This window comes from Gopherus evgoodei, chromosome 1 (assembly GCF_007399415.2).
Source record: "Gopherus evgoodei ecotype Sinaloan lineage chromosome 1, rGopEvg1_v1.p, whole genome shotgun sequence".
NCBI classification, from domain to species: Eukaryota; Metazoa; Chordata; order Testudines; family Testudinidae; genus Gopherus; species Gopherus evgoodei.
The window spans coordinates 146,483-167,565 of record NC_044322.1 but is presented as its reverse complement, the minus strand read 5'-3'; the positions used below and the strand labels follow the sequence as shown (position 1 = coordinate 167,565).

General features: G+C 44.2%; 2 pseudogenes; both read right to left on the bottom strand.

The window, feature by feature from the left end:
- Positions 1-2,196: 2,196 nt before the first annotated feature.
- Positions 2,197-3,143, bottom strand: LOC115645445 (annotated as a pseudogene).
- A 9,899-nt stretch (positions 3,144-13,042) lies between these two features.
- LOC115647903 lies at positions 13,043-13,991 on the bottom strand (annotated as a pseudogene).
- Between the last annotated feature and the right edge of the window lie 7,092 nt (positions 13,992-21,083).

Sequence of the window (21,083 nt, the reverse complement as noted above, 5' to 3'; positions counted from 1 at the left end):
CTAATGCCTCTTTATCTCTACTGGAAATACCTCGCCTGATGCATTCGAAGACCGCATTAGTATTTTTTATGACCACATCACATTGGCAGCTCATAGTCATCCTGTGATCAGCCAATACTCAGAGTTCCTTTTCCTCCTCTGTTAATTCCAGCTGATGAGTCCTCAGCTTAAAACAAAAATTCTTGTTATTAATCCCTAAATGCCTGAGTTTGCACTTTTCACGTACATAGCAAATCTTTATAACTTCACATACAATGATCACATTAGAGATGGAAAGAAGGAAGAGGAGGACCCAGAGGCGGATTGAGAGAACGGACCCATTTATTGCAGTACTTGTTCCCCTCGACCCAACTGTTGAGTAAGCCCCAGGTTAATCACCTGACACTCTTTTATCTAAGATATTATGTAAATACACACATTTGTAAAACAGCCTCAAACCCTTCTTTAGTGATATCAACCCCCATATAATGAATAGCAATAGCCATATCACGCATATAATTATACCTGCCCATGTTTACTGTTTATAGCATCAAACACATGTTTCTTTACAACAATTGTAAGCACAACTTTCCTTAATCAGCAATTTATGGGGGGAGGAGGGAGGAAGGAATCATGACCCTGAACACATTTAAGTAGCTGGGGAAAAGAAGGGAGAGGAGAGGTACCATTACTTCACACAGAAGATATTGTTTAGACAACTACATTGCTCATGCGGCTGCAGCCCTTCTCTATCCTTAACAAACGAAAAAGAGGGCAAAAGTGGCAAACTTTAGCTATCACCTGAAATGGACTCAGGCAGTGTGCACTGCATTGATTATTTAGAACAATACATTTTAAAGACTCATTTGTGCACCAAAGTTTGGATAACAAAGAGCTCCCGGCCCACACCCATTGCAGGAATCCTGTCTGATACAGGCCCCCAGAAGGGAGGGACAAAGAGGATCTGAAAGCTAAGGAAATAAGGCAGACAAAGGTCTCTGCCCTCAGGAATTGGTAGGCGAGGGTCAGGGCTCACAAGCTGTCCGGTGCACAGCCTTACCTGCCTGCCTCACAGCTCTGCTCCCAAGCCTCAGCTATTTGTGTGGGGCTTCCTGGCTTCCCCCTCTGCTGCTGAGTGGCCTGTGGGCCCCAGAGCTGGGTCCCCACTGCACTCACTGCAAGCTCCTTCCCAGTCCTACGGCAGGGTGAGCCCAGTTGGGGGGGGGAGGAGGAATCAGAGCTGATCCAGTGGGTGATGGAGGAAGGGAAACGGAGACGTTTTTTCCGATGTGTAAAGTAATGCACGTTGGAAAAAATAACCCCAAATATTAAAAAAGGGATAGAGAATAAGACGGAGAATATCTTATTGCCCTTATATAAATCCATGGTACGCTCAAATTATGAATACTGTGGTCTTCTCATCTCAAAAAAGATATACTGGCATCAGAAAATGTTCAGAGGATTAAAGAAAAGAGGTATATAAAATCATGAGTTATGTGGAGAAACTGAATAAGAAAAAGTTATTTACTTGTTCCCATAATATATGAACTAGGGGTCACCAAATGAAATTAATGGGCAGCAGGTTTAAAACAAACAAAAGGAAGTATTTCACACAGCGCACAGTCAACCTGTGGAACTCCTTGCCTGAGGATACTGTGAATGATAGAACTAGAACAGAATTTAAAAGAGAACTGGATAAATTCCTGGTGGTTAAGTCCATTAATGTCTATTAGCCAGGATGCGTAAGGAAAGGTGTCCCTAGCCTCTGTTTGTCAGATGATGGAGATGGATGGCAGGAGAGAGATCACTTGATCATTACGTGTTAGGTTCACTCCCTCTGGGGCACCTGGCATTGGCTACTGTTGGAAGACAGGATACTGGGCTGGATGGACCTTTGGTCTGACCCCGTGTAGCTGTTCTTATGTTCTTAAGTGAGCAGAACTTTGGGGCAATAGGTGGGGCAAGGGGCAGAGCCTTGAGGGAATAGTAAGAGAGGGTGCAGGAGACTCAAGAGTTCAGTTACCAAATACTGAAAGGTGGAAACCCTATGTGTTAATGAACTGTACCCAGACTGATTCCAAAGCTGACAATACACAGTAAGGTCAGGAAAGGGTTTAATGTCTCTCTGATTGCCCAGTAAGTGATTCAGGGAAGAGGGCACAGCACCTGTCACCAGCCATCTCTGCACAGACTCAGTCAGAGAGTCAGGATAAAACTTTATGTCCCTTTATGAGTAAAGAGCGGAGCACCCTCCCCCAGATCTGTTTGGTCCTCACCCCGTAGATGATGGGGTTCAGCATGGAGGGCATCAAGTAGTACACATTGACTATGAGAACGTGGAAATGCAGGGGCACATTCTGGTAAAACCGGTAAGAGAGAGAGAAGAATAGACCTGGGATGTAAAAGACTAAGATGGAACATAAGTGGGAGCTGCAGGTCCCCAAAGTCTTGAGACGAGCATCCTTTGTGGGGAGGGAGAAGATGGCCCTGAGGATCTGAGTATAGGACAAAATAATAAAAATGACATCTAGACCCATCACACAGAATAGTACAAAGAGGCCATAGTAACTGCTGATGCGGATGTCGGCACAGGCCAGCTTCAATACGGCCATGTGGCCACAGTATGGCTGAGGGATGACGTTGGTTCTGCAATATGGCCACTGCCTCAACAGGAAGGAGTAGGGTAATACGAGCATGCTGCCACGCAGCACCACGGCCAGGCTGATCTTAGCCACCACAGGGTTTGTCAGTGTGGTTGCATGTCTCAGGGGATCACAAATGGCCACATAGCGATCAAAAGCCATGGCCACGAAGATTCCTGACTCTATCACTGAGAAGGAGTGAAAGACATACAGCTGGGTGAGGCAGGCACTGAAACTGATCTCCCTAGCACTGAACCAGAAGATGCTCAGCATTTTGGGCAGGATGGACGTAGACATGATCAGGTCGGTGACGGCCAGCAAGCAGAGGAAATAGTACATGGGGCCATGGAGGTTCGACTCCATCTTCACAATGAACAGGATGGTGAAGTTCCCCAAGATGGCTATGATGTACATGGTGCAGAAGGGGATGGAGATCCAGACGTGGGCCGCCTCCAGGCCAGGAATGCCCAGCAGGATGAAGGTGGAGGGGTTGGTGAAATCGGTTGTGTTGGAATCTGACATGGAGTAGGGGAGAAGGTGTCCAACTCTGAGGCAGAACGGTCTCTCCTGCATGTACCGTATGTTCTCCTGACTTCCTGTATGTGCCCAGGCTGTAGGGTGATGGTCACAATACAAATGCCTGGGTGGAGAGACAATATTAATATGAGACACTGCATGTACTAATGGAGGCCATTCTCATGGGTGAAGCTGATTGGTCACTCTTCACACACAGAAAAATGACATTTTAATTATTCAGAAAAATGAATTCTGAACAAATGAGCCTTCTAATGCCAATTCCATATTTTATGCTGCTCCATGTGTCAATAATGTGTTGTGATGTGGGAAACATTAATAGGTATCCGCATGAATAAAATGAGTGAGGATACTGGTTATACATTTGCCAAGGTGTCACCCCCCACTCTGAACTTTAGGGTACAGATGTGGGGACCTGCATGAGATAACCCCTAAGCTTACTTAACAGTTTAGATCTAGCAGCTGCCACCATCAAACAGTTTAAACAAACATTTATGGGAGAATCATTTGGAAACTCTGTCTTACCCGTGAAATATTTCCCCAGTCCTTATCCCCCTTTTCGTGGCAGGACTGAGACTGATTCACCTCCCACCAATTCCTGGTGAGCCCAGATCCAAAAAATCTTGGATCTTAAAACAAGGAAAAATCATTCAGTTTCTTAAAAGAAGACTTTTAGTTAAAGAAGGGTGAGAAAAAAACCTCTGTGAGATTAGCATGCAAGCTTCTCTCACAGACAACAGATTCAAAACACAGAGGATGTCCCTGTGGGCAAAACCCTATTTAACAAAGAAGCCCAATTTGATTCCCCCTCTATGCAAAATGAAGTCACAAAAGAAAATAAACATTATTTAATACAATCCTTTTTTAAACAAGTACGACTTTTAAGAAATGTTTGATGGCTGATTCCTGGATCCTCTATTTCGGCACAAACTTTTCTGAACAGACAAAGACTGATTTTCCTCCTCCCTCTTTGAAAACATCTTGTTCCCTCATTGGTTCCTCTGGCCAGGTGTCAGCTAGGCTAAGTGAACTTCTTAACCATTTACAGGTAAAAGAGGAATTAACTCTGGACTGTCTGTTTATGACAGCATTATTGTTCGTTACTGCAATGAAAGCCAGGCTAGAAAGTGCATGCTGTAGGGAGTTCCACATTCACCCAGTAGCTCAGAATCAGAGTGTAGTCAAAATGCAAACCTTTGGCAAGACATGTGCTGTGGGAAACACCCCAACAAGAATAGACCTCAGGGAAAAGATCACAGTGTCATTTCAAGCAGTTCCATGGAAACACATCCTCTTTTGCAACAGTGGCCAAAACAAAGACAATCTTGGGATACATAAGGAATGGGATGGACAATAACCTACTCTGCACACAAGTTGCGTTTTGGTCACCCAGTGTCCATAAAGGATGCAGTTGATATAAAAGGGGTTTCTGAGACAGGCTATCGGAATGGCGTAGCCTGTCCTTTGTGGACAGACTGAAAGGTCAAGAACTGTTTAGGAAAGAGTCAAAGAAGGGAGATATGATAGAGGAGAGGATAATAAAGAATTGAAATGATTATATGGAAATGGACAAAGAGAGAAAGTTCCCTACTGGTAATATCTATAAACACTTTGTGCTTCAAAGGGGCTAATTCCAGATAACTGAGGCAAATTATCAGCAGAATTGATTTGGAGGAAAAATTTAGACAGGACAATGTGAATGAAAATTGGTAGTTCTTTAAGAAGAGTTTATTAAATAGAAGGCAGAAATTAGACAGGGGGAGTAATATATAACAAAAGGGGGAAAGGGAAAATAGATAGGAAACAACACAAATTGGAAGTTATGAAAATTAATGAGGGATGTTAAAATACCATGGAAATATCGATGATTGGTGGAGCTAAGGATCAGAAAAAGGAGGTTATTAAGTATATGATGTACAAAAGAAACCCTTGAAAACCTTTAGGATGATTCCTACAGGGAGAAAAGAAACTTGTCTATATTGGAGAAAAGGTAGATGTGTTCAAGAGACAGTTTTGTTCTGCATTTGGAAAGAAGCTCACATTAGGAGATGAAATACTTTCCAGTCCATTAGCATCGACTGTTGAACAACAGAGTTATGAACTGACCAATCAATCACACAGCTCCTTGTGAGCCAGAAATCCACATTCAGGCAGCAGAAAGAAAGAAAGAAAGAATCAAACGCAGGACAGGTGTCTGTTAAAAGTAAATTATAAAAAAGAAAGGTAATGTTGAGAAAAAAAGCTTTGACAAGATAAGAAATAATGAAAAAGCTGATATTTGATTAGTTCAAAAAAAGTTTGGAATATAATTAATGCCCGTCAATAAAATGATGTATGGATAATTGGTCTTGTCAAATAAATCTGAATTTATCCCTTAATGAGAGGGCGTTTGGCTTATCAAGGGAACCGTGCAGAGGCCATAGACTTTGATATCTCTGAGGCATTTGATTTTGTAGGGGAAAGTAATGAACACTCTACAGCACCAGTGGAGCACAAGTTAAATGGACTAAAAACTGGCTAACTGACAGATCTAAGAAAGCAGATGTCAATGGCCAATTTGTCAGTGAATGGAGGTTCGGAAAGGATTTAACAGTCACTGTGGAGCTCCCAGTTTCAGGCTGTGGCCAAAAGGGCTGATGCGATCCCTGCATGTGTAAACAGGTGTTGGTGAGTTGGAGCAGTGGAAGGATTTTACCTCTGTCCATGGCATTAGTGAAAACTGACTGTCCAGACCGGAGATTCACATTTATAAAACAATGTTGAAAAATTGGAGAAGGTAAGAAAGAGCCACATAAATAATTGGAAGCTGCAGAAAATGCTGGCTACTGAGAGACTTAAGGAGCTTCCTCTATTTATCCTAAATAGTCATAACTGGCTCTGTGTTCTAGCGGAGAATGGCAGAGCAAGGCCCAATGGCTAAAAGCTGAAGCCAGACAAGTTCCAGTTGGAAATAAGGAGCAAAGGTTTAGCACTGAGGGTGATTAACCATTGGAACAAACTGCGAAGGGAAGTGGTGGATTCTCCAACTCCCCATGTCTGCCGACACAGACTGGATGCTTTTCTGGGAGACCTGCTGGAGGGCTTGTCTACACTTGAATTGCTGCAGTGGTGCTGCCATAGCGCTTCAGTTGTAGACACTGCTTACACCGAAGGCAGGGTGTAATCCACCTCTCTGAAATGTGATAGCAAGGTTAATGGAATGATTTGTCCATCAACCCTATGCTGTCCACATGGGGGTTAGGTTGCTATAGCTACAGTCTCTCAGGGGAGTGGGTGTTTCTTGCCGTTTCAGAAAAGACAAATGCAATGTTAGGCTGTATTAGTGGAGGCAGAACGTGCAAGTCTCAGTCAGTGATCGGACCGCTCTGTTCAGCTCTGCTTAGGCCACAGCTGCAGTACTGTATCCAACCTTGGACACTGCTGTATAGAAAGGATGTAGAGAATCTGTAAATCCTCCAGAGTGGATTCCGGCCGCTTGGAGCGAGAAGAGACTGGGAGCCAGGATGCCTGGTTTCTGTTGGGAGGGGAATGGGGCTAGTGGAATGGGCTTGGAGCCAGTTTCTCAAAAGTGAGTGACTGGGCAACCAAATGGCAGATGAAATTAAATGTTGATAAATGCAACATAATGCACATTGGAAAGCAGAACCCCGACTGTATGTATAAAATGACGGGGTGTAAATTAGCTGTTACCACTGAAGAAAGAGATCTCAGAATCATTGTGGACAGTTCTCTGAAAACATCCACTCAATGTGGAGCAGCAGGTGAAGAAGTGAACAGAATGCTGGGAATCATTAAGAAAGGGGTAGAGAATAGGACAGAAAATATCTCATTGCCTCTATATAAATCCATGGTATGCCCACAGCTTGAATACTGCGTGCAGATGTGCTGTGCCCCATATCAAGATATATTCGAATTGGAAAAGGTTCAGAAAGGGGCAACAAAATTATTAGGAGTATGGAACAGTTTCTATATGGGGAGAGATTAATAAGACTGAGACTTTTCAGCTTGGAAATGAGACGATTAAGGGAAGATATGACTGAGGTCTATAAAATCATGACTGGTGTAGAGAAAGTAGATAAGGAATGTGTTACGTACTTCTCATAACACAAGACCTAGGGGTCACCCAATGGAATTAATAGGCAGCAGGTTTCAAACAAAGAAGCAAAAGGAAGTATTTCTTCACTCAGTGCACAGTCAGCCTGTGGAACTCCCTGCCTTAGGAATGTGTGAAGGCCAAGACTATAACAGGGTTCAAAAAAGAACTCAATAAGTTCACGGGAGATAGGTCCATCAATGGCTATTAGCCAGGAGGGGCAGGGATGGTGCACCTAGTCTCTGTTTGCCAGAAGCTGGAAATGGATGACAAGAGATGTATCACTTGATGATTTCCTGTTCTGTTCATTCCCTCTGGGGCACCTGGCACTGGCCACTGTCCGAGGACAGGATATGGGCTAGATGGATCTTTGATCTGACCCATTACGGCCATTCTTATGTTCTTACGTTAACAACCAGAGCCCTGAAATGCCAGAGGAGGTGACAGTGTCTCCGTATTAACACACAGTTGGCTCCTGAGATCTTTAATCAGCTCTTACTCCAAGGGGAATTTTTGCCTTAGCAGAGGCCTGAGCAAATTATGGGCCACAGCCTAAGAATTTGAGCTTGTATTGTACATCTCCTAACACCTTTCATCCTGAAGGATTCCCTGTGCCACCGAAATGCAGCCACCTCGGGGCTGGGGACAATCAGCTGGGGCAGGTGGGGGTACACAAAAAAGAGTGACATTTTGACCCATCATAGTGGATTAAACACACCCCCTGTGGCAAGGGTCCTGGGATATTTAATGGCTATGCAGTGTGAAAAGCACAATAGAGTTACTCTCTCTATCCCATTCACCAGTGTTGCACTAGGTTTACTGAGTAGGTGAGTTCCTCAGCAAGAGATGGGTACCTGTGAATCCTGAGGCAGAAATGTCTTCCTTGGGAATCCCTCTCAGATAGCCATGTCCAACACCTCTCTCACGCCAGCATCTGCAGCAGCATCCCACGCCAAGAGCCAACACTGTGTATGAACTGCTTATTATATAGCTCTGTGCAATCTCCGTGGACTTCACTTGGCCTCTGTGGGACAAGTGACATCTGGATGTAAACATGCTGGAGACTGGAGACACTCTAGCATATGTCTCTTTTTCCATCTATGTGCTTCTGTGCTCTTTATCCAGCTTTAGGAGTAAACAGTAATTAATAGACCTTCCCAAAGGGAGAGGAGAACATTCGGGCTCTACGCTGAGTCAGAGAGCAATTGGCTGCTCTGTGTATTTGTTTCTATTTTAAAATCGTAGCTGACTAGGAAGAAAGCTCAGGACAATGTGCAGATGTCTATACCCTGTAAATGGCCAGGATGCCTGGTTGGATAGTAGACAGACAGATCTGGAGAAAGATGACTGAGGGGAGACATGAGCAGTTTCTGGAGACACACAGGGCTGTCACTAAGGGATCAGAAATCAATAAGTCTCATCAGTAACTATCATCACTGTGCAGAACCCTTCACTGAAGGGTCTTCAAAACACCTAGCAAAGGAAAGTGACTATGATCAATACACAGGTAGGTAAACTGAGACAAAGGGTGACTTGACTTGGTGAAGGCCAGCAAGAAAATGACAAACTGATCCCACAAGTCCTGATTTTTCTGCCTTAACCACAGACTCTCTGTCACTAAATGAAGGCTTCAGAAGAGGGAAATGGATTCACCCATTAGGTGTGTGTGACAGAGTTTCCTGGGATGCAAAGTGGAATATGGTTACTGTTGAACTCTCTGCAGTGCTCTGCCTACCAGCCCAGGTGATGACCTCCTCCCCTCTGTCAGGTGGGTCATTGGCATTTTCACAGACAACCATTTCTTCAGTAGGATCCACATCCTGTCTTAAAGAGACAGAGTTCATTTTCAAAAACTCATTGGGAATGAAGTCCTGACAAATATGGACCTAGATTAAAGTATTCTCTGTCACCCCTACCACCATCCCTGAGAGGTCAGCTGTGTGACTGCTGCCCTCCTGGAGGTCCATTACACAGTTTCCTCTCAAAGCCTCAGGTTCGGTACCTGGGTGCAGAGATGATAAACCAGCCATTCTGTTCTGGGTATCCTCTCTCATGTGACCAGTCAGAAGACATTCCTCTTCTCTCACTATTCCTTTCCCCCAGTTTCCTTCTCTTCTTCCCCAGGACACAAACCCCTGTGCTCTCTAGGGTGGGATCTATCCCCTGCTCAGCTGTGAAGGGCTCACAGCTAACAGACTGGACAGTTGTGTCACTGAGAGGTGCTCCACCCCCGCCCTTTCTGAGGTGGTGTTGCCTCCTGCTACAGTGTCAAAGTAACCCTCCTCCACCTCCTTAGTGGTTTCTACGAGTCCATCATCCTTCTCTGGGCTACCCTCTGGAACACATCTTCCTATTCCCCCTAGCACTGTGTTTGTCTCTGAATTAGCTGCAACGTGGACATTTCTCTCCCAGACAGGCAATAGACTCTCCTCCCCATGTGAGGAACCTTTGCCTTCTGCTCCGGGGCAGAGCTTGTCTCAACCACCCCTACCCCTGCAAGCATGCAGCTTCCCCTGCTGCAGAGGAATAAAGGAGATTCTCTCAGCAGTTCTGGGACTTTCCTCCTTCACTCTGAACTTCCAGCAGAACACTCCTCCTTGCTGCAGTGGACACTTTAATAGCCTGAGCTTCAGGGGAGATTTCATTGCTAATTTTCATATCAATGCGGTTATCATCCGCTACCTCCATTGATAACACAGCTTCCAAACCCTTGGTTTCTGGGTGCACTTTAGCAAAAGGCACAAGGCTTTCGCATCCTCCTACTAATAAAAACTCTCCCATCTGTTCTGGTAGCATGTCACATTCTTGCACTATGCTCCTCTTAGGGAAAAGCAGGAGCACCCTGTTCCTGGGCTCAAATTGGGGGCCCAGGCCCCCTGATTGTAGTATCTCTCCTGGGATCCTTGAGCCATCTGCAGATTTTCTTTCGTAAGGGCACCTGAAAATGCAGGATATACTGCAAGAGTCCCTGGGTTCTCGATGGGGTGTGTCATCAGGCCTCTCTCATTCGATACAGCTGATAGTTATATAGAAGCTCAAAGGGGAAGATTGGGATACTTCCCTATTAGAAAGCAATACTGATGGAATCCATTGGTCCCACTGGTGTGATTCTTTTGAGGGAAACTTTTCAAGTCCTGCTGAGACATTCAGGAAGGCCATCTGTCTGGGGGTAGTACACTGAGGTCTGTAGTGTCTTCTGCCCAGTATTGTGCACGCCTGGCAGAGCAACCAGGCAGTAAAGTTGGTCCCCTGATCAGTGAGAATCTTCTGGGGCAGCCCAACTCAGATATATATCTCTGACAGCTCCACTGCATAGTGGGTCGGCCTTGAGTAAGTGGGTAGCATAGTCCATCAGGACAAGGCTGTAACAAAAACCAGTGTTTCTCTTCAGGAAGAGTTCCACCAGGTCCAGTACGACCCTCTCAAAGGGGACCCACACTACACAAGGGGACCATGGGAACTTTTGACACCCCCAGCCATCTGGCACTGAGGCAGGAACTACAATAATCTCTCACCTCATGACGGACCTTCAGCCAGAAGAAGGGAGCTAGGATTTGAGCCAGTGTCTTCTATTGCCCCCAAATGGCCAGCTGTGGGATTATCATGGGCAAACCTCACAACGGCCTTTCTATGGCAGAGGAAGGTGACTAACTGGGTTCTGACTTCCTGAGTTTGAGGGTCCTGATCGATATGGTAGAGGTAATCGATTGTTAGCTCGAATTGTGGCCATGGTTCAGCTCTCAAGAGATCATTCATGGCTCTGTCAACCCGGGCTACTTGTTCGTAAGCCCAGCTGAAGGTGGGGTTGTTTTGTGTTTACAGTAAAAATGTGTGAGAGCGGTCATTGCTGGACACTCCTACAGGAGCTCTGGTGATAGGTGCTGGGAATGTTGGTTCTTCAGAGGACCCCCTGGGGGTTCCTCTGTATCCTTCCACAATGAGGTCTCCCTCCATGGCTACCTGAGTACCTGTAATAGGAAGAGAGCCTGAGACATAAGCCCTTCTGTCAGAGTTCTGGTACGAGGCAGGGGGCGCTCACAGAATCTGGCAAGAACAGGGTTGACATTGCAGAAACACCCATTCATAAGAAGTTCTAGTCACAGAGTGCTCACGCAAACTTGTGCCAACATCAAGTGATACCAGAACATGCATCCGACGAAGTGGGTCTTCACCCATGAAAGCTCATGCTACAATACATCTGTTAGTCTAGTAAGGTGCCACTAGGACTCTTTGCTGCTTTTACAGATCCATACTAACACAGCCACTCCTCTGATACAGAACATCCTGATATCAAGGATGGTATAAAAACATTCCCGAAGGATAACAGGAGCACACTGAGCCCTCCTAAAAGATAAGGTCAGGATAACAGTTCATAATTTATTTGTATCAGGATATGAAGTAGCATCTTAGAGGGAGTATCTTTTTCTGGCCTCAGGGAGGACTGGAAAATCTCACTGTTCACTGAGTTGGTCCATTGTTAGGGGTGTGAATGTATGAATGGTCCATGGGAATCTGTGGGATACTAGTACCATGATTCATCGACAATACACTAGGTTGGGTGCCTTCGTCCCTTATTGGATCTTGTGGACATTGGGCAGTTTGCTCAGGGGTGCCTAAGCACACTGGTGACCCTGACATGATTTGGTAAGTAACCATGCTGTCCTCTGTAGGAATCTCAATTAAAACCTGCCATGAGTGCAGGGACTGGACTTGATAACCTCTCGAGATCCCCTCCAGTCTGTCTGCCTACTCCATTGCTATACCTTAAATGCTGGTTTTGAATGTTTCCAGCCTCATATCATGCTTTTGTAACTCAGAAATTGGAAGATTTCATAGCTTCACATACAATGACAGTGAATACAACCCACTGAGACATCAGTGTTTAGCAGACCAAGACATTTAGAATGATACAAAGCATAATTCCATCACCATGGTGAATATGAGGTGCTTTGGGGTGAAGAGCGTCAAAGAGATTGTGGGTGTTAAACTCTATCAGATATCTGCTCTCTCTGGTAAACTGCCAACAGAAGCTCGCAATCTTGCAGGTGCTCTGTCTTCCAGGAACCAAGAGATGAGCATGGGAAGTCCCATGACACATGCACACAGAAGGTGCAAAGCTACTTGCCAACAATAATTGAGTGCTCAATAGCCCTTATAAGGCAAAGGTAGAATACAAAGGAAAACACAAATGGGGTGGAGAGTTTAGCAAGATAATTAGAGAACATTTATTGGGCCAAGAGCAAGACCAGAGCTGCCCACCTGGGTAGGGAGAGGGTTAATGCTTACAACAAAGGAGGGATGTCTAACAAACATCTGGACTCACTCCTTGGGATGTGCGGGAGGGGAAAGAGTGATTCTGCAGGCTAAGCTCCTGCCACAATAAACACAATCTGTAACTGAAGACTCCAGTCTCTGTGCATTCCAGTGTGTCCATTGGTCATGTCTGAAGACAGAGGATATTCTAATTACTTGTCTGTCCATCGTGTCCAAAGAAAAACCCAACAGAGATGATCCAGCAACTGATGCGGGAGGGGAGGAGAGAAGTGAGTCACCAGGGTAGGGCCTTGGAGGAGGAGGGAGGAACCTTGGGGCAAGTAGAAAAGGGGGCAGCCCAATTAGTTGTACGTAGACCAAATGCGAGTTTATCATCCTGAGACCACACAATAAGGTCAGCAAAGGATTTAGTGTCTCTTTGACTGTCCAGCAGGTGATTCAGGGAAGGGGGCCCAGCTCCATGTCACTGACCAGCTCTGCATGGACCTTGATCTCAGAGCCAGAGCACCAGGATAAAACTTTAGGCCCCTTTATCAGTAAAAAGCTGGAGCAGCCTGTCCCGGATCTGCCTGGTCATCACCCCATAGATGATGGGGTTCAGCATGGCGGGCACCAGGAGGTACATGTTGGCCATGAGATTGTGGAAATACAGGGGCACATTGTGGCCAAACTGATGTGTGAGGAAAGAGAAGAGACATGGGATGTAAAACGCTAAGATGACACAGAGGTGGGAGATGCAGGTCCCAAAGGTCTTGAGCCGGGCATCCTTTGTGGGGAAGTTGAAGATGGCTCTGAGGATCTGCGTATAGGACACAGCAATAAAAAAAAACATCCAGATTGATCACAGAGAATACCACAAAGAGACCATAGTAACTACTGATGCCAATGTTGGCACAGGCCAGATTCACCACACCCATGTGTTCGCAGTACGTGTGGGGAATGATGTTGGTTCTGCAATATGGCCATCATCTGGCAATGACAGGATGGGGCAGTATGAGCATGATGCCATGCAGCACCATGGCCAGGCCAATCTTTGCCACCCCAGGGTTTGTCAGGATGGTGGAATGTCTCAGCAGATGGCAGATGACCACATACCTATCCAAAGCCATGGCCACGAAAATCCCAGACTCTATTGCTGTAAAGCAGTGAATGAAGTTCATCTAGGTGAGGCAGGCACTGAAATCGATCTCCCTGGAATTGAACCAGAAGATGCTTAGCATTTTGGGCACAATGGATGTGGACACGACCATGTCAGTGATGGCCAGTATGCAGAGGAAATAGTACATGGGCCCATGAAGGCTCGGCTCCCTCTTTACGATGAACAGGATGGTGAAGTTCCCCAAGATGGCTATGGCATACATGGGGAAGAAGGGGATGGAGAGCCAGATATGGGGTGCCTCCAGGCCAGGAATGCTGAGCAGGATGAAGGTGGGGGGGTTGTTGAAGTTGGTTGTGTTGGAATCTGACATGGAATAGGGGAGAAGGTGTCCAACTCTGAGCAGAACGATGTCTCCTGCACATACCGTATGTTCTACTGACTTCCTGTATTTGCCCAGGGTCTAGGGTGATGGTCGCTTTTCAAACGCCTGTACAGAGAGAGAATGTTAATATGAGAAACTACATGCACAACCAGAGGATGCTTTTGTGGGTGAACCAGATTAGTCACTCTTTACACAGTGAAAAATATTTTCATTATTTGGATAAATGAATTATGGATAACTAACCCTACTAAAAGCAGCAAAGAATCCTGTGGCACCTTATAGACTAACAGACGTTTTAGAGCATGAGCTTTCGTGGGTGAATACCCACTTCCTCAGATGCATGCATCTGAGGAAGTGGGTATTCACCCACGAAAGCTCATGCTCTAAAACGTCTGTTAGTCTATAAGGTGCCACAGGATTCTTTGCTGCTTTTACAGATCCAGACTAACACGGCTACCCTCTGATACTTAACCCTACTAATGCCAGTTCCATATTTGATGGTGCCCCATGCATCAATATTTCACACACATCATCTTATAGCAAACCTTAAGAGTGTGAATATTGGTCATCTCTCGTTGTTTGTTAATGCAGTGAAACCCATTCACCCAGTTACTCAAAGTCTGGGAGTGGGAAAAAAACAAACTTTTGACCAACCATGTGCCGGGGGAAAGATCCCAAGTGAAACACTCCTATGGGGAAAAAACCTGGGTGTCATTGATAACAGATGCACAGAAACACCTGCTCATTCACAATAGTGACAAAAAACAAAGACAATGTTTGGATGCCTAGTGAATCGGATGGAGAATAACCTGTTGTCATAAACAGATAGTTAAGGGTTAATAGAACAGGAGTACTTCATGTCTCTTTTGACTGTAAAGGGTTAACAAGTTCAGTGAGCCTGGCTGTCACCTGACCAGAGGACCAATTAGGGGACAGGATACTTTCAAATCTTGAGGGAGGGAAGTTTTTGTGTGTGCTGTTAGTGTTTGGTTGTTGTTCTCTCTGGGTTCTGAGAGTGACCAGACGTGCAACCAGGTTTCTCTCCAATCTCTTTAATACAGTCTCTTATATGTCCAGAATAGTAAGTACTAGATAGATAAGGTGAGTTAGGCTTATGTTTGTTTTCTTTATTCGTAAATGTGTATTTGGCTGGAAGGAGTTCAAATTTGTATTTTGCTGAAAGGATTTTAATTTGTACTTGTATACTTAGGCTGGGAGGGTATTCCCAGTGTCTATAGCTGAAAGACCCTGTAACATATTCCATCTTAAATTTATAAAGATAATTTTTACTGTTTTTTTCTTTCTTTAATTAAAAGCTTTTCTTGTTTAAGAACCTGATAATTTTTTTTATTCTGGTGAGACCCCAGGGACTGGGTCTGGATTCACCAGGGAATTGGTGAGGAGAAAGGAGGGAAGGGGGAGAGAAAGGTTAATTTCTCTCCATGTTAGGATTACTTTCTCTCTCAGGGAGAGTCTGGGAGGGGGAGAGAGAAGGAGGGGGGAAGGTGAATTTTCCTCTCTGTTTTAAGATTCAAGGAGTTTGAATCACAGTGATCTTCCAGGGTAACCCAGGGAGGGGAAGCCTGGGAGAGGCAACGGTGAGGGAAAGAGTTTACTTTCCTTGTGTCAAGACCCAGAGGGTCTGGGTCTTGGGGGTCCCCAGGCAAGGTTTTTTGGGGGACCAGAGTGTACCAGGCACTGGAATTCCTGGTTGGTGGCAGCGCTACAAGTACTAAGCTGGTAATTGAGCTTAGAGGAATTCATGCTGGTACCCCATCTTTTGGACGCTAAGGTTCAGAGTGGGGAATTATACCATGACACCTGCTCTGGACACACACTCCATTTTGGTCACTCAGTCTCTATAAAGAATATAGCAGATAAAAATAGGATATGTAAGGCAAGCTGTGAACATCATGGAGTGAAAAGTCTGGGACTGTTTAGTTTAGAGAAGAGACAAAGAAGGGGTCATATGATAGAGGACAGAAAAATAAAGACTGAAACTGATTAGATTCCAATGGACAAAGAGAGAACAGTTCCCAACCTGTAATATCTCTGAAAACCAGGTTTAGTGGCAAAGCAAAGGCAGCTATTATGGAGAACAAAAGCAATATAGAATTAAGTGGGAAAAGGGAAAAATTCAAGGAATACAAATTTAAAGTTAAAAAAATTGATAAAGGATGTTAAAGATATCAGGGATAAGCCCTGTTAGTTTGACATCTGTAGTATGTAAGGTCTTGGAAAAAAATTTGAAGGAGAAAGCAGTTAAGGACATTGAAGTCAATGGTAATTGGGACAAATTACAACATGGTTTTACAAAAGGTAGATCTTGCCAAACCAACCTAATCTCCTTCTTTGATAAGGTAACAGATTATTTAGACAAAGGAAATACAGTGGATCTAATTTACCTCGATTTCAGTAAGGAATTTGACCCGGGTTCCACATGGGGAATTATTAGTGAGATTGGAAAAGATGGGGATCAATATGAAAACTGAAAGGTGGATAAGGAACTGGTTAAAGGGAAGACTACAACGGGTCTTACTGAAGGGTGAACTGTCAGGCTGGAAGGACGTTACTAGTGGAGTTCCTCAATGATCAGTTTGGGGACCAATCTTATTTAACCTTTTTATTACTGACCTTGGCACAAAAAGCGGGAATGTGCTAATAAAGTTGGCGGATGACACAAAGCTGGGAGGTATTGCTAACACGGAGTAGGACTGGGATATCATACAGGAAGTTCTGGATGATCTTGTAAACTGGAGTAAAAGTAATAGGATGAAATTTAATAGTGAAAAGTGCAAGGTCATGCATTTAGGGATTAATAATAAGAATTTTAGTTATAAATTGGGGACACATCAGTTGGAAGCAACAGAGGAGGAGAAGGACCTTGGAGTATTGGTTGATCACAGGATGACTATGAGCCGCCCATGTGATATGGCCATTAAAAAAGCTAATGCAGTTTTAGGATGCATCAGGCGATGTATTTACAGCAAAGATAAGGAGGTGTTAGTGCCATTATATAAGGCACTGGTGAGACTTCATCTGGAGTATTGTGTGCAGTTCTGGTCCCATGTTTAAGAAGGATGAATTCAAACTGGAACAGGTTCAGAGGCGGGCTATTAGAATGATCCGGAGAATGGAAAACCTGTCTTATGAAAGGAGACTCAAAGAGCTTGGCTTGTTTAGCCTGGCCAAAAGAAGGTTGAGGGGGGATATGATTGCTCTTTATAAAGATATCAGAGGGATTAATATTAGGGAGGGAGAGAAATTATTTAAGCTTAGTACCAATGTGGACACAAGAACAAATGGGTAGAAACTGGACATTAGGAAGTTTAGACTTGAAATCAGATGAAGGTTTCTAAGTCTTCCAAGAAGAGTAGTGGGGGTAAAAGACATATCTGGCTTTAAGACTAAGCTTGATAAGTTTATGGAGGGGATGGTATGATGGGATAGCCTAATTTTGGCAATTAATTTGGCAATTGATCTTTGATTATCAGCAGGTAAGTATGCCCAGTGGTCTGTGATGGGATGTTAGATGGGATGGGATCTGAGTTACTGCAGAGAATTCTTTCCTGGGTGCTGGCTGGTGAGTCTTGCCCATATGCTCAGGGTTTAGCTGATCGCTATATTTGGGGTTGGGAAGTAATTTTCCTCCGGGGCAGATTGGCAGAGGCCCTGGAAGTTTTTCGCCTTCCTCTGCAGCATGGGGCATGGGTCACTTGCTGGAGGATTCTCTGCAGCATGAGGTCTTCAAACCACGATTTCAGGACTTCAATAACTCAGACATAGGTTAGGGATTTGTTGTAGAAGTGGATGGGTAGGATTCTGTGGCCTGCTTTGTGCAGGAGGTCAGACTACGTGATCATAATGGTCCCTTCTGACCTTAGAGTCTATGAGTCTATAAGACTTGTGTTTATCAAAGATCTGGTCTATGGTACGATTTCACATGATAGAATTATAGAACCCACAGGGTGAGAAGGGACCACAAAGGACATCTAGTCTATCCCCCTGCCAAGATACAGGATTTGTTTTCTCTAAACCATCCAGGACAGATGAATATCAAACCTTCTTTGGAAAACTTCTAGTGAAGGAGCTTCCACATCTGCATTGTCCTCCTGGCCTTAGAGTTAGGAAGTTTTTTCCTGAGATTTCATCAAAATCTGTTCTGTTGTAGTTTGAACCCATTGACTCTCTGTTGCAAGAGCGAACAACTTTTCTCCATCGTTTTTTATGGCAGCCTTTCAAATATCAAATCCTCTTCCCTTAGACATGTAGCTATATCAGCCGAACCCGGGGGTAGACCCCACCATGAGGTCAACCTAGTTATTGCCTCTCAGGGAGGTGGATTACCTACGCTGATGGGTAAATAGTCTCTTCAATAAAGTGCTACAGCAGTGCCGTTGTAGCATGTTAAGTGTAAACAAGCCCTCAAACAGATCATCCAGAAAAACATCCAGTCTGGATCTGCAGACATAGGAACCTAGAGAATCCACCACTTCCCTTCACAGTTTCTCCCAATGGTTAATCACCCTCAGTGCTAAACACCTCGCCCTTATTTCCACCTGAAATTTATCTGGCTTGGGCTTAGCTCTGCCGTTCTCCACTATATTGCAGAGTCCGTTATTACCCATGGTTTTCTCCCCATGAAATTCTCCATTTGATCGTCCTTTTGATAAGATAAATAGATGAAGCTCTTTAAGTGTCTCACTGGTCGGCATTTTCTGCAGCCTCCAATCCTTTTTGTGCCTCTTCTGCAAGTTCTCCAAATTTTCAAATTTTGAAATGTGGACCCCGGAACTGGATGCAGTCGGTTTTATCCATGCCATATGCAGAGGTAAAATCCTTCTCCTGCTCCAAGTCACCACTACGATGAGTTGGTTTACACAGTGACCCCTAAATCCTTTTCAGAGTCCCTCAATTCCATAATACAGTGATCGAGTCTGTGGATCAGGCCTGTGTTCCCTGTTCCGAGATGATAAGTTTGCATTTGACTGTATGAAACATTTGTGTCTGCCTTGGCTGCCTCATGTAATTACTCTGACAAGTCTGGATCCTCCACTCTTTTAGCTGCAGTGATTTTCTATTTGCTTCCAGATCATTAATGAAAATGTTGTATAGCATCGGGCCTAGAACTGATCCCTGCAGAACCCCACTAGAAACACCCCCATTCCCTGCAATACCCCATTGACAACTGCTTCCTGAAATTGGTCCGTTAGCCAGTTTTTAGTCTATTTTACATGTGATCTACTGATATTGGACAGTGTTTTTATCTGAATGTTTTCCCCAACTCCATCAAATGCCTCAGAGACATCCAAGTCTATTGTACATGTGCAGTTCCCTTGGTCAACCAAATGTGTACAGCCATTAAAGGATGAAAACTTATTTGGCAAGACCTGTTTCCATAAACCCTGTTGGTGACTCACATTAATTATATCCCTAGACTTTTTCTTAACTAATCCCATGCCAGATTTTCCATTTTTTCCTAATCTTGTCAAATCCCTTTTTAAAAATCTTTCCCTTTAATTTTTAAAAGTTGATGTTTCTGGTGTTTGCAACTCTCAGATTCTACTGTAGCTGCTGCTTAACACCCTCCTTGACTGCTAATGGACTAGAAAGTATTCAATCACCTCATCTGATATGAGTTCTTTGCTTTCTGAATGTGCAGTTGTTGCTTGTTAGCTATCTATACTCTCTTCTTAAAGAACTCCCAATTTTCCTTCCCATTTTTCTGAATATATTTTTCCTCCCAATCAGTTTTGTGGATAATTTGCCATCTTTGAGGAATTAGCCCTTTTGAAACACTAAATGTCTGTAGAAATTACTGGCTGGGAACTGTTCTCTGTTTCTCCATTGGAATGCAATCAGTTCCATTCTGTTATTTTGTTCTCCTCTATCATATGCCCCTTTCTTTGGGGCTTCTTTAATCTAAACAGTCCCAGATTTTTCAGTCTGTTGCCATATGGCTTCCTCCTCCATTCTCACAGCCTGTCTTAGAAGTCTCCTTTCCATCTGCTAATCCTTTATAGAGACTGGGGGATCATAACTGAGTGCGTTTCCGGAGCAGGTTGATGTCTCCTCATTCCTTAGGCATCTGAACGTTTCTTTGTTTTGGCCACTACTATGAATGAGCAGGTATGTCCATGGAACAGCTGTTGATGATACCCAGGTCTTTTCCCTCAGGTAGTTCTGCTTGGAATGTTTCCCCTTGTGTCATAAACAGATAGCTAAGGGTTAATGTCTCTTTCACCTGAAGCACCTGACCAGAGGACCAATCAGAAAACCGGATTTTTTCAACTTTGGGTGGAGGGAAGTTTGTGTCTGGGTCTTTGTTTTCTGTCTGCTTTCTCTGAGCTTTGGAGAAGTAGTTTCTGTTTTCTAATCTTCTGTTTCTAAGTGTAAGGACAAAGAGATCAGATAGTAAGTTATATGGTTTCCTTTCTTTGGTATTTGCATGAATATAAGTGCTGGAGTGCTTTGATTTGTATTCTTTTTGAATAAGGCTGTTTATTCAATATTCTTTTAAGCAATCGACGCTGTATTTTGTCACCTTAATACAGAGAGACCATTTGTATGTATTTTTTCTTTCTTTTTTATATAAAGCTTTCTTTTAAGACCTGTTGGAGTTTTTCTTTACTTCAGGGAAATTGAGTCTGTACTCACCAGGGAATTGGTGGGAGGAAGAAATCAGGGGGAGATCTGTGTGTGTTGGATTTGCTAGCCTGATTTTGCATTCCCTCTGGGTGAAGAGGAAAGTGCTTTTGTTTCCAGGACTGGGAACGGAGAGGGGGAGTCACTCTGTTTGGATTCACAGAGCTGTGTCTGTGTATTCTCTCCAGGAGCACCTGGAGGGGGGAAGGGAAAAAGGATTATTTCCCTTTGTTGTGAGACTCAAGGGATTTGGGGACCCCTTGGAGGTTTTCATGCTAACCCCCATATTTTGGACGCTAAGGTCCAAATCTGGGACTAAAGTTATGACACCTTGATACATGAATTGGCAAAGCTTTGGGAGGTTTGGGGTTTTTTTTTACACTTTCAGATTTGGAAAATGAAAATGTGTGTGAAGAGGAACCAATCTGCTTCACC